At 39.1% G+C, this 12,603-nt stretch overlaps 1 pseudogene; it reads left to right on the top strand.

The window, feature by feature from the left end:
• The first annotated feature begins 4,203 nt into the window (after nt 1–4,203).
• Nucleotides 4,204–12,568, top strand: LOC106943428 (plastin-3-like; annotated as a pseudogene).
• Nucleotides 12,569–12,603: the final 35 nt, after the last annotated feature.

Here is a 12,603-nt window from a genome sequence, read left to right as displayed (position 1 = left end):
TGGCCTAGTCAAAGTCAACTGAAAATCTGATCAAGCTTAAACTATTTGACAGAGGCAGAATTAGTGCAAGCGTCACTCTTGAGAAAGTCAAACAGTACGGTGAGGTTCGGTGTCAGCAGACAGTAGTTTAATGGGTGACTGATCTTTGCATTGGTAAACCCACACTACATAAACCTGCCTGCTTTCTGTATTCAAATGTTTCAGCATTTAAAGAGACAAAGAACAAGCTTCAGGTACGGCACCAGTTTCTGCACATTTGCTTATGCGTGAGTTGTTGGTCCCACCCGGCCGTCTGGTTTCCATTCACTCCCTTTCTCACACTGGTGAACAATGGTGAATTGACCTGCAGTTTGTTTGGCTCTGCTGTCACCGGCGTTAGCACACAAGCTGCCTGTCATCACACAGGACAGGGAAAAATCCCAAGGTTTTTCTGCAGCTGTGTTTCTGGATCAGGGGTCTGCAACCTGCAGCTGCGGAGCCACAAGTGGTTCTTTGGACCTTCAACAATGGTCCTTAATTTTTTTGTAATATAGGTATAATAAGTTATGACAGAGTATTGGGTCCATGCTAAGAACAAATGAAATTATGAGAATAAAGTCTTACGAGAAAAGTTAAAATAATATGAGAATAAAGTCTTATTTTGAGAACAAAACAATATTACTAGAAGGAGGTTGAACAAAAATTATAATAAATTTTAAAAAATTGACTTTTACAAACTCAGAAAATTTCCAAGTTTTTTTTAGAAAATTGAGAAATTCATCTCAAAATTTCTGATTTTTTTTTTTTTTTCTCGCAAATTTTCAACTTCTGGAGCTCAGAAACGCTCAAGTTTTTGCGAAAAAATTTTTAAGATTCTGACCAAAAAATCAGAATTTCTGATTGTTTTGTCAAAAATGTACTCCTTTTTTTTTTCGTCTATCTAACGTGGTCCTACTACGCCGTCACACCGGAACGGCTCGCATCATTCTTATTTCATATCAAACTCGCTTGATCTGAAAAAAATGTTTCCCCTGCAGCTTTGAGAAACTAAAGAGAAGCAAACACCAAACTCGATCTGTCTGAAAAGTCACCTCATCTCAACACAAACACTTCTTATAAAAAAAAGTGACTTTTTTTTCCGAATTTGGTGTGTTTCCATAAAGCAAATTTATCCTGCATAATTTGAATTTGCTTTGGTAAGTGGAAACACAGACACTGACTGTCACCCATGGTAGTGGAGGGCTGATGATGTGGGCTTGTTTTCAACCGCAGGACCTTGACGCCTTGCAGTCACTGAGTCAACTCTGTATACCGAAGCATTCTAGAATCAAACTCGGGGCCTTCTATTCGACAGCTCAAGTCTCAACTGGGTCACGTAACCTGATCTGAAAGCACAGGGGCGCGTCTGCAACAGACTGGCGGAAAAAGTAAGGAAACTATAGTGGAGAAATGGGACTAATTTAGTGGATATGCGTTTCTCTTTAGTTTATTAGCAATGCACGGGGGGATTTCAGTTTGTTTCAAGTATCAAACATGTCTCAGTAAGTCAGATACCATTATCTGTTTCAAATCTTTACATATCTATCTGTCTGTAAGAAGGATATTCATGAATGTAGGGAATGAACTGTAGGTCTCACATTCCACTGAGGAATGTGATTTTCCTTGTGTGGAAAATCACAGTTTAAGACTCCCTAACACTCTCCATCTAAAGACTAAAATGTACTTAAATCAAAGTTTGGATAGCTTAATAACAGCAGAGTAAAATGGCAAAATGAAACTGATTTTTAAGCTTTTTACTAGCTTAAAAATAGTGAGTGCCTCTCTATGGTTTGTCATGTAATTTCAGATATTATTCTGAGTAAAATATATAAATATACATATATATTTTCTTCAGGTTCTGTTTATATTTTGACAAACAGTACTGAGTTAATCCATTCTGGGGTTTTTTTAAATATATTTCTGTAAACAGCCTTTATGGTTTTATGTGTTTTCCAGCCCCGTAGTGCCACTCAACTGTTACCTTCAGTTATGATGAAAATGCTACGCATATAAAATATGACGTAAAATAAATTTGTCTTTGTAATTTAAATCCTTCAAATTGGGCCTCTGTCTCTTTAAGAAGAAGCTTCTGCTCTTTCTGAAACTCCGCCTTCAGGAAGTCATTACAACATGGCTCCTCTCTCAACTCTTTGTTTTTACCAGTGTTTCACAGGGAAGTAGCTCCTATAATCAGCTCAGCAGTTCCACCAGGTGTTTGCTAATTGCTGCTGGCTAGTCAGAAGGAGCTCAGTGGGGGAGATTAAAAGATTTTTCAAATATTAAGGGAACACTCTAGGTATGTTTTCGAGGAGGAAATAACTTTTTAAACATGTTATTTAAAAAAAAATTATTTTACATAATACTGCTCCTTTAACAAAACAATGTTGCAAAAGTATTCACACACCCTTTCAATTTTCCTAATTTCCGTTCCAATCCGGAACAGAAATGAGGTGTTAGTGGCATCATGCTGTGAAGGTTTCCCCCCCGACACACTCATTTGATTTTCACACAGTTCCATGTAACACCAGCTGAATTTGTTGCGGCTGTCACATGACAAAATCTCACGAGACGGTTTATCTGCCGAGCACAATGTGGCTCTCAGTCCCAATCCACGTTTGTTTCTCAGAAAAACAAGTTCTAGAAAAGCCCCCTAAAGAAATGTTCTCTCTTGTTCATATTAGAGGTATTCACTCTGACAAGATTCAGCACATCGCTTCAGGAAGACGGGGTGAGAGATAACAGGAGAGCAGGTAGAACGAATGGAGGAGAGGAAGGAGGAATTCCTGCATGTACGGGCTAGCAGCGCTAACAGCTTAGATGCAAAATGACACTTACTGCTACAACATGCTTCCACTGAGGAATGTAAAATAATTACAACATCAGCACGTCTGTATTTCTGCAAGAAGATGATAATGGAACATCTACCAATCAGAGGGTTCTAGTGCCTACGTTAGGGTGCAGCAGCTGGTCAACGCAGTGGCATGTGTGACTAACTGTGAGTAGGTTAGTGTATAACTAGAAGGCCTTACTTATCCTCTGATTCTCATAGGATGTGGCAATAATCCTGGAATGGGGGAGGCGAGCTCTCAAGGGGGAACAACAGATCCTGACCCGAACATTGTTCAAAGAGAAAATAACACAGGCTAGACGTGATTCTCAGAACATCATTAAAAAGGTTGCTCTAAGATATGTAAAATTATATTTTCACAGTTTACATTTTTTATCTTATTGGGCTTTTAAATGATGGACGCACGCAAAGCAGCGCATAATCGTGAAATGGAAGATGAGTGTTCCTTGGATTTCATTTTTTCACTAATTAAAATCAAAAAAATTTGTATGGTGTATTCACATTTGGCATGCTTGTCCAGCGGTGTGTCATGTTAACACAGACCATACATCTAAAATGCACATATTGAGAATGCGAATACATTTGATTTAGACAAATTAGAATATTTTAAATTATTAATGATTTAAAGTTGAGATTTTGGAATTGGCAGGTTTACTTTATAAAAATACAAACAACCTTCATTTTCCGGTTGCTGTGTTTACTTTGTTATACATTTCGGAAAATAATAATTGGTGATTGTTTTTGTCTTAGCCAATTAAAATTGGATTCCCTCAAATCCACATTGAAATACTGTTAGTGGTGGTGAAGTTCTTAACTGAAAAGGGGTCCCTTAGCAAAATTCTGTTTAAGGCCTCATACAACCCTTTCACGTCACATTTGTGTTGTTCTGTCAAATAAAAACCCAATAAAATGCAAAAGTGTGCCGGTCTGTGGGACAAAATGTGGAAATATTCCGAGGTAAGGACTTTTACAGGCCACTGAATGAATAATTTTAAATATTATAATTTGGAAAAAGCGTAATATCTTCTCAGAATATTTGTTGAACAGTGGCCCGAACATTAGCAGTAGTATTAGCATTAGCATATTTTGGCGTGAGTTAGCGTGATAATGAATACCACTTGTTCTCGGTAAGACTGTAGAAATGTGGAATTTTTGGTCATAACACATAACAAAAATATTAAATATTATAGCTTTGTGAAACATACCTCAGAAAATAAAATGGCATTTTAAATCAAATATGTGATGTATAATTTTATTTTATTTTATTTTATTTTTAGCAACAAGTAAAAAAATAATATCCTCCGGGGGAAGCGAGCATTCTCCTAGAAACCGTAATTTATTGATACCTTTGGATGTGCGGTAAGACATGGCTGTGGAGGCGGGATGTGCTCCGGAGGGGAAGGGGTGACGCGGAGCGGCGCGGGGGAGGGGGGAGCGGTTCCGCTCCCCGGGGGGTGTCGGCAGTGAAAAACGGGACAGAGCGGCAGAGGCAGGCCGACAGAGGGTTCCATTCCTCCGGGTGCTTCCACCGAATTGCTCCAACAGACTTCAGGTAAGGACGTGATGTTTCTTAAGGGCGTTTGAATGTTATAGCCCACAGCTTTTATTACTGCGCCACATCTTTTTTAAACATCATTATTGCAGCTTGAAGTTTAAAATTATGTAACATATTTTAACAATGTCACATGTAATTTAGAATGATTTAAAAAAAAAAAAAGACTATTACGTGAACCTTCACCGTAAACACCCAACCGAAATGTTAATATTATGGTTTTATGTGATATGGTAGCGTTTTTGTTTTTTCTCTCTCTTTCTGTAATTTTTGGTACCAGCAGCAGCCATGTCCCATAGTCAAGAAAGTCATGAGCATCGCTGCTGCTGGTGCTGCAGAGGATGGCTGGATGGATGGATGACTCTTAATGTGCCAACAGCATCTAGACTGACTCGGTGTTTCCTCTAGACACACTGTCCTGGTGACCATGTTTGCTATTGGTGGACCAGTGTGGTCAGACTCAGTCAGATAAATTAATCTGTTGAGGTACTGTTGTCACTGATGTCAGAGAAGTGAAAGACAATACCTCCTATAAACAGTGACATCTTGTGGCAGTAAAAATGCACACCTATTCTGAATGCATCCATGAAACAAGTTTTTATAAACTCACTAATAAAATAAATAAATAAATAAATAAATAAATAAATAAATAAATAAATAAATAATAGTAATAATAATAATAATAATAATAATAATAATAATAATAATAATAAATGTAATACCAGAGATGAACAAATCCATCAGAGAGGGATTGGAATAAGCATATAAGCAGATTTTCTCGTTCAAACATATTCACATTCACAATTCAAACACCAAAATATATATTTAGATAGCTATTTGTTTGAAAAGAAGGTTGGCAGAAGTGTAAACATATTTGTTCCTGCCACCTTTCTTTTTTATGTGTTACTTTGCATCATTCTTTATTTAAAGATTTAATTAAACTAAGAGCTCCTCATCATTTTTTTTGTCTGCAAATGCAACAACAATGCATTTACAGACAAATGTGTTGTTAGTCTGTAAACAATGCATTTGTTTACAGACAAATGCATGAGATGAGAAAATTATCTTGTCATTTTCTCATCACTTCTTACACTATCAAATAACATTCAATATTTATTTTTTCTTCTTTTTTTTTTCTTGTAGTCATGATCCATCTGCTCCATTTCTCCTTTGATTGACTCTATTTATTCCGTTTATTCCGCTACTCATTTTGGCTTGCTATGGACAGTAGTTTGTAGCTGCCAAGAGTAACATACCCACTGCTGTCTGTATGGTATTTGCGGTGGTAAAAATTCTCTGGTACCCATTATTCAAATAGTCTGGGAAACGGCTTAACTGTGGTACACAACCCCCAGGTTTCACAGTACCATAGTGCATTTGTCACAGGTGGTTTGAGAAATGTTCCAATGCCTTTCACCACCAGCACATGCGTCCATTATAATGCGCTCCTTTTTGACTATTTAAACCATCGGGTTTGCATGCTTCCCCTCAAACTGAAATCTCTTGTTTGTTTGTTGGGCTGTAGTTTCATTAAAACATGCAAAGGAGGATTTTGCAGATTTAGATGTGGACAGGTTGAATGTAGTTGACATGCTTTGGACTAAAACAGCAAAGAGACGCCCTTTTCTCCAACAAGTCTTCACAGATCTGTTGAGAGCAGCTGGTTTAGGGGGCGGGGCCATTTTAGGTGACCACACCCACCTAAAATGGTCACCCATTTTAAATGGGTGTCCTTTGAGATTGATGGTGAAGCTTTGGGTTGCAAAGCTAGCACACGTTCAAAATACACTCAGTCCGACAGTTCATATATTAACCCATTTTTATACTAATATAAAAATACTGGAGTTAAAATTTTATGTAATCATGAAAAAGTAAATACATACACACACACACACAATAAAGCCATCATTTGAGTTCAGAACACCAACAAGATGAATGGCCAGGAGAAATTTGTCGTCTTTGTATCGGTTAAACATACACATTAGATAAAGAAATAAAACATTGTAAGTTCATCTAACTTTTAATGCCAGTGGTAAAGAAAACACCTTGAGGTGAGTTTGGTTCAATATGAGGTTAAAGTTGAAGATAAAGGAGGCCAGATGGTGATGATTGGACCTCATAAAAGGGACCCGCCAGAAGACATTATTGAACAGTGTTCGTCATTTCACTCCTTCTCCATGTTGACCTCTGAATGTTTTGTAGTGGAATTGTTGAGTTTCACTTGATGTCACGAATTTGACACCACGTCAGATATTGACATTAGCTTCTGCTTATTTTACTAGTCTTTTATTGCATGGCTGGGAATGTGTTTCTAAACAATTTTCTATTTCTGAATTTTATGGTTTTGTGTCATGTTGGCATTTGTAATGTTTTAAATGTTTTGAGGTATTCTGTACAACACTTTGGTTACTTTGCTAATTTAAAGTGCTTTACGAATAAAGTTAGATTGGATTGGATAGAAAATGCTGCTGTCCCCAACAAGTGTTCCATAACAATCCCGATCATGTGATTTTATGATTCGGATCAAAGAAATCTACAATTAAGAGTTAGGGTGCACCGATTGCATTTTTCTGGTTGGTCACTGATCTTTCAAAGGGCTTACCTGCAGGTTCCGAGTTTGGCTGATACCAACTTGTTTGTCTGAAAAGTTGCAACAGTGTCGCTAAGTTGGTAACAGTGGGGTGACTATTGTGGGCGAGTCTTTCAGACAGCCATTTTCAGGCCTTTGTGGAGGCAGATAAGATTGGTGGGTAGGATCGGTTTCTTATTTAAATACCAGTCACCCAAAATTAAGAAAATCTGGGCCAGTTTGTTGGTGTTTGCACAGTAAAAAGTCAACTGGAGTTATCTTGGTTTGATTTCATGTCTGTCAGGTTTGATAAAAGTCAACTGGTTCAAAAGATCTTGGTCAATTCACCAATTAATACTTACACATTCCTACCTTATCCCATACATAGGAAAGGAATAAACTTTGTACAAACTGAAGCACGGTTGGTAGAAAACTTTGTTTTTTAAAGGCTGATAAGACTGATGCCATCTAAACAAACATCAGAAATACAACTAACAGGCATGGAAAGTGAAACAAAGTTCATGGATAGCGTTTTGCAATGGTTTAAGGTCATATAAAAATGTTTAATGGGTGTACTTCTAAAGCAAAATCTTACCAACTACTTTTGGTTTAGTTTCTAGTGTAACTATCTCAGCATCCTTGACATAAGACAAAACTTAGAAGATCTAGGAGCTCATTTTAAGTCACTAACTCCTTAATATTGATGAAAAAATACTTTTTCCACTGGATGATTATTTCACTCATGACTACTACTTTTTCATCAATATTAAGGAATTATTGACTTAAATAAAAGCACCTATATCTTATTATTATACCACTATAATAATAGTAACATTTCTTATTTTGAACAGTGACAAACTGTGACTGTGAGATATCTTCTTTTGCTAACAGGCAGTGTTTGTTATCAGAGAAATCTCAGTTCATCTCCTCTCTGTCTCTATCACAGTCGCTGCTCTGCTCTCTGCAGCTAACAGCTCTCAAATCGAACCCCAACTAAATCAAATTCAGGACGGGGCCATCTCACTGCCCTCCTGTTTCTGGAACTGGGCATCCACAGTAATACTTTCTGGAACACTATCTAAGCTTTCATGTAATAAGATGGCTCTTAGCTCAGTAAGAGTGAATATCTTGCAGTAGAAGATGCATCAAAACAACTCGGTCTACAACGATCAAATATCGATGAGATCAGATGGAGCTACCTAATAGAAGAACAATGATAAACACTAACACAAGCTATAATAATCCATTTCTGTAGCTTCCATTAGAAAGCTTCTGATAAAGGCTTCATTAAAACCTTAGAATATCAGGGAATCAGTTCCGTCCGGCTTTGTCACAGATGAATTTGCTCCGCCATGAAGTGATCCACTAACAGGAAGAGAAGACAGAGTGCGGCAGTCAGCTTCTTGAACATCCGTCTCTCCCTCAGGTCAGCATGTCTGGGAAGGTGAGCGCCGAGGAGCTGGAGGAGATCAGGGAGGGCTTCCAGAAAGTCGGTGAGTTCTCTCAGATCTTACAGATATAAGAGCGTTTACCATATGTTACTTTCTCCACTGTTTGTTCCACAGAAGTATTAATATCAGTAAATTTAAAATATGTTTAAAACAATGTTGTTACTGTAATGTACAAGCAAAATCAGCCAGAACCCAAAACGCAGCCAAGACAAGTGTTCAAATTCACAAAAAGTTTATTACAAAATAAGGGTGAAGAAGGGGCTCCACAGGGTGTGGTCACACTGGTGACTGAGGAATGGGGAAACCACAGGGGTTGGGAAGCCAGCTAGGGGAGGGTAGGGTGAATGGGCCGTGGGGACAACCAGATGACTGGGACAAAATCCACAAACCAGAGACTTAGTCGTTGAACAATCCAGGGTCATGCACCGGGGCTTCTCAGGCAATGTAAATCCAACAGACAGAAAACTGGAGGCAGGGTCAGAGGCAGGCAGGGTTCAGCAACAGGAGGTCAAAAATCTTCAACAGCAGAGGGAAAAGGCCAAAATCTGTGGTCAAAAAAAACCAGACAGGATAAGAAAACCAGGAGACTCATGAACATGGAACAAGGCTTGAAAGCTGTAACTGTGGCAACAGACGATCTCGCACTGAGCTGGTGACGAGCAGCTGTTTAAATAGGGAGCAGCACAGTGCAGGTGAGGGTAATGAGTAATCAGCACACTCAGGGTAGGGCTGCAGGGCTGCAAACATGACAGATACTGTACAGCTTTGTGATAAAAATCACTTTTTAAAGTATGTTGCATCCTGAAGAAGCCTAGTGTAAATGGGAATAATTTTTAAGAACATTATGTGTTTGTGGTGCTATGAATGCTGTGCTATGCAGTTAGTCATACAGTTACTTAAAAAAGATTAAGAAATAGTGTTTTTTAACAGAATCTTTATCATTATTACAATAGTACCACAAAATATCACAATATAATCGTAGGTTCATATCTCCCACCCCTACATCATCATGTTACAGCTGATGCAACATGTGTGAAATCGATTGCTGATTCTACTCTGATAAAAATGGGTTGGAACCCTAAAATAATTTTCCACTTACTGGGGCTTTCTATCATATTTGTATTAAAAATCTCACAGTACATAGAAGAGGTGATGATGCAGTGTGGTCCAACAGGATTTCCAGAGGGAATCTGGAGGACAAAAAGGCATGAATATCTCAATCTTTAACTAATCTGATCACAGTTCCAGTTAAAGTCTCAGTTGACTTCAGACATTTCCAGTGGAAAGAAAAACCTTTTTCTTAGAGGACCGGTATGCATGTTAATACCGTGCAACGGTCGTCATAGAGACCTAGGTTTTACCATCGTCATTGTGGGTAGTAGCAAGATAAGTACAAGATAATACCAATGGATATTGGCTAAAAGAACTTATCCTCTGGGTTTGTATGAAGTTCTAATCTACCGTTCGATGCTGACAACTTTATTGAGGTCTCATCTTTTGACAAACACAGTGACTGCCGCCATTTTATCTGGAAGGTTCCAGCAGCATGTGTGAGAAATAGAGACCACCTGCATTAAACCTCCGTTTCCTCCCCCGACCCTTACCCTGTCTAGATGTGGACCACAGCGGCTTCATCTGCGCCTCAGAGCTGGGCGACCTGTTCCGGGAGGTGGGCTGTCCGTTGCCTGGATACCAGATCCGGGAGCTGCTCCAGAAACTGGACCGGGATAAAGACAGCCGCATCAACTTTGAGGAGTTCACGGCTGTAGGTAACGCTAACTAACTAACTAACTAACTAACTAACTAACTAACTAACTAACTAACTAACTAACTAACTAACTAACTAACTAACTAACTAACTAAACTTGGTGGTTTATTCACTTTAAATTTGAATGATTATGGGCAGAAAATTCACCAGTTTTTCTCTTTTGTTGCCATATTTAGGGTAATTTAGTACTAAATGACGCTTATCTACACGTCTCTTCTTATCATTCATAGTCTATTTCATTACTATAAGTACCCATACTGAAGTATTTATTATAAGCAAAGCTACAACTAACAGGTTTGAGCTTTGTAGATTATTTTTGCAGAATGTAGATTCTGCAAAAATAATAAAATAGATGACCTTCTTTCCTTTTCTGCTTCTTAAATATAACTTGGATTAAATCATCATTTTTGACAGGTTCTTACCCAGGTCTTGTTACATGTCGCTTAGTTGTTTTTTTTAAGAGACATATACAAATAGCATCACCATTGCCCTCCTACATAATTCTGCTTGATTCTCATCTCTCTTCAGTACTCTGTCTCCGATTTCTTTCATTGAACTCAATTTCTCTGGTAGAATTTCAACTGGGCCTATCAGTGAGCAGAAGGAAACATGAATTATGTTATGCAACATTTTAGAGTTGTTGTATGCACATAAAGGGTTGTAGTTTTAACAATGGCAGCAGTGAAAGTGAACAAAATCACTGACAACGCTTCCAAATAAGGAGCAATTAAAGTCAGAGCAAGAGGAAGATGTTGTGATCTTACTCCCTACACGTTTGATTACAGCGCATGAGACTTCTGGTAAGCTTGTGCGTTACAGACATCACAGCCAAACGTTAGTCACTGGGTAAGAGCCAGTTGTCTCTTGCCTCCAGTAAGTAATCCTTTCTCAGTAGCTACAGGTCCAGAGCCTCTGTACCTGTACCAAAGCGTAGAACAAAGTGCTTTGTTTTTACCAGGCTATAAAACAACTAATCTGGGTCAAACTTTGAAGATATAAGTAGGTATTGTGAGTAGAACTGAAAGGTGCTGTGTTATACCTGGTATTTTGTCACATTTACTGATGGATAAACCATTGGTATGTTGATGTATGTTTCAGTTTTCACTCTAACTTCTTGGACCCATCTTTCCTCTGACCTTTCAGATCTTCCAGGAGATGAAGGATGACAAAATGGCTCAGGGTTTCAGGAAGGCTCTCAGCAAGAAAGAAGGTGTCGTAGCCATCAAAGGCACCAGTGAGCTCTCCAGTGAGGGAACTACGCACTCCATCTCTGGTTAGTATCTGCTTGAAACAGTCTGAGCCTGTAGCACGTTTGGTTTTACAACACTTCAGGTAAAGTGACGTAGCATTTGACTTTCATTTCAGAACAGGAGCGCTTCGCCTTCGCCAACTACATCAACTCATCTTTGGAGAAGGACCCGGACTGTAAGCATGTCCTGCCCATTGACGCTAACACCGGACATCTGTTTAAAGCTGTGGCAGACGGCATTGTGCTTTGGTAAACCTTATCCATCACTTCCTTTACTCCCTTATTGAGCCTTCGTTTTCATATTCTAAACCCTGGTGTCATTTCCTCTCATTTTTTGCCACAGTAAACTCATCAACCTGTCTGTTCCCGACACCATCGATGAGAGGACTATCAACAAAAAGAAACTCACAGCCTTCACCACACAGGTAAGACTCATACGGATGCATATTCACCCAAATCTGGTTGAGTAACGCAGTAAGTTCCCTCTGACTTTGGACCAACAGGAGAACCTGAACTTGGCTCTGAACTCAGCTTCAGCCATCGGCTGCCAAGTGGTCAACATCGGCGCTCAGGATCTAAAGGAGGGCAAGCCTCACCTGGTGCTTGGCCTTCTCTGGCAGATCATCAAGATAGGACTGTTTGCCGATATGCAACTGAGTCGCAACGAAGGTGCAGTACACTCAACTGCGCCTACTCCGCTGGACTCGCTTGATACAAAGTTTCATTTCTGTGTCTTGTTCCGTTCTGAATGTCTTTGCATTCGCAGCCCTGGCAGCGCTGCTGCAGGATGGGGAGAGTCTGGAGGAGCTGATGAAGCTCGGTCCTGAAGAACTGCTGCTGCGGTGGGCTAATTTCCACTTAAAGAATTCAGGCATGACCATATCGAACTTTTCTGGAGACATTAAGGTGAGCAGACGTCACAGTGGGGGCTGTGGTTATTTTATGTATCGACACTTATGTTGGGTGGTAAAGGAGTCTGTAGAAGTTTTGTACCCATTTTCTACTTTCTGTGTTGGTGGTCTTAAAATAGAGTCTGTTTTAGCTGCACAGTTGGTAGAACTATCTGTTCATTACAAATGTGTGAGGAAACTTTGTTGATATTCTTCTAATGTTGAAAAACACACGTTTCTATGAAGCAGCTTTATTTT

The sequence above is a fragment of the Poecilia latipinna genome, unplaced genomic scaffold (assembly GCF_001443285.1).
Source record: "Poecilia latipinna isolate Pla-1442-1.1 unplaced genomic scaffold, P_latipinna-1.0 Scaffold5296, whole genome shotgun sequence".
In the NCBI taxonomy this organism is placed as follows: Eukaryota; Metazoa; Chordata; class Actinopteri; order Cyprinodontiformes; family Poeciliidae; genus Poecilia; species Poecilia latipinna.
This window is presented reverse-complemented; position numbering and strand designations above follow the sequence as displayed.